The sequence below is a fragment of the Carlito syrichta genome, unplaced genomic scaffold, assembly GCF_000164805.1.
Source record: "Carlito syrichta isolate Samal-C Ts95f unplaced genomic scaffold, Tarsius_syrichta-2.0.1 Scaffold302319, whole genome shotgun sequence".
In the NCBI taxonomy this organism is placed as follows: domain Eukaryota; kingdom Metazoa; phylum Chordata; class Mammalia; order Primates; family Tarsiidae; genus Carlito; species Carlito syrichta.
In genome coordinates, this window is record NW_007246415.1 from 319,637 (window position 1) to 320,247 (window position 611).

General features: G+C 64.5%; 1 protein-coding gene across 1 annotated transcript in view; it reads left to right on the forward strand.

Moving 5' to 3' along the window:
- BPIFB1 (BPI fold containing family B member 1) overlaps nucleotides 1-611 on the forward strand; it is an 18,730-nt gene that overhangs the window by 5,047 nt on the left and 13,072 nt on the right. The window lies entirely within an intron of this gene.

The following is a 611-nucleotide window of genomic DNA, read 5'->3' on the forward strand; positions in this document are numbered from 1 at the left end:
GCTAAAGAGGCCTCCAAAAACTTCCACACGTCTCCTGGGGGACAAGTCCCTCACTGAGGACTGCGGGCAACCTTAGGATGAGAACTGCTCAGCAGGCAAAGGGGTGCATGGGAGCTGGAAGCCACAAAGGGCACAAACCCGTTCGGGGTCACCAGGGTCTGTCTCGCCAGCCTCTGTACTAGAGTCTGGTGTGCAGAAGGAACTCAGCAACCACTTGTTGACTGAACGAGTAAATTCTCCGTCTCACTCTTATGGAGCCTGGGTGAGAGGGTGGTTGGCTGGCACAGGGCAAACGGCTCAGGTGGCCCCGGGGCCGGGGGACGCTGAGCACAGAGATGGCTGGGAGGGCGGACACCCCCGGGAGTCCTCAGCCCCACGGATGATACCAGCTGGCGGCAGGTGCGCCCCCGGGACTCTGGCCGGGTGGGCAGGGCATGGCCGCCGCCGGGTGGCCCCCTGGTCCCTCCTGACGGCCCCGCCCGCACTCTCTGTAGCTGTGTCCCGTGATCACGACAGCCTTCAACGACATGTATGCAGACCTCCTGCGGCTGGTGAGGGGTAGGTGCGCGGCCGGCTCTCCCGCCTCTTCCTCGACGACAGAGGCGGCCTCC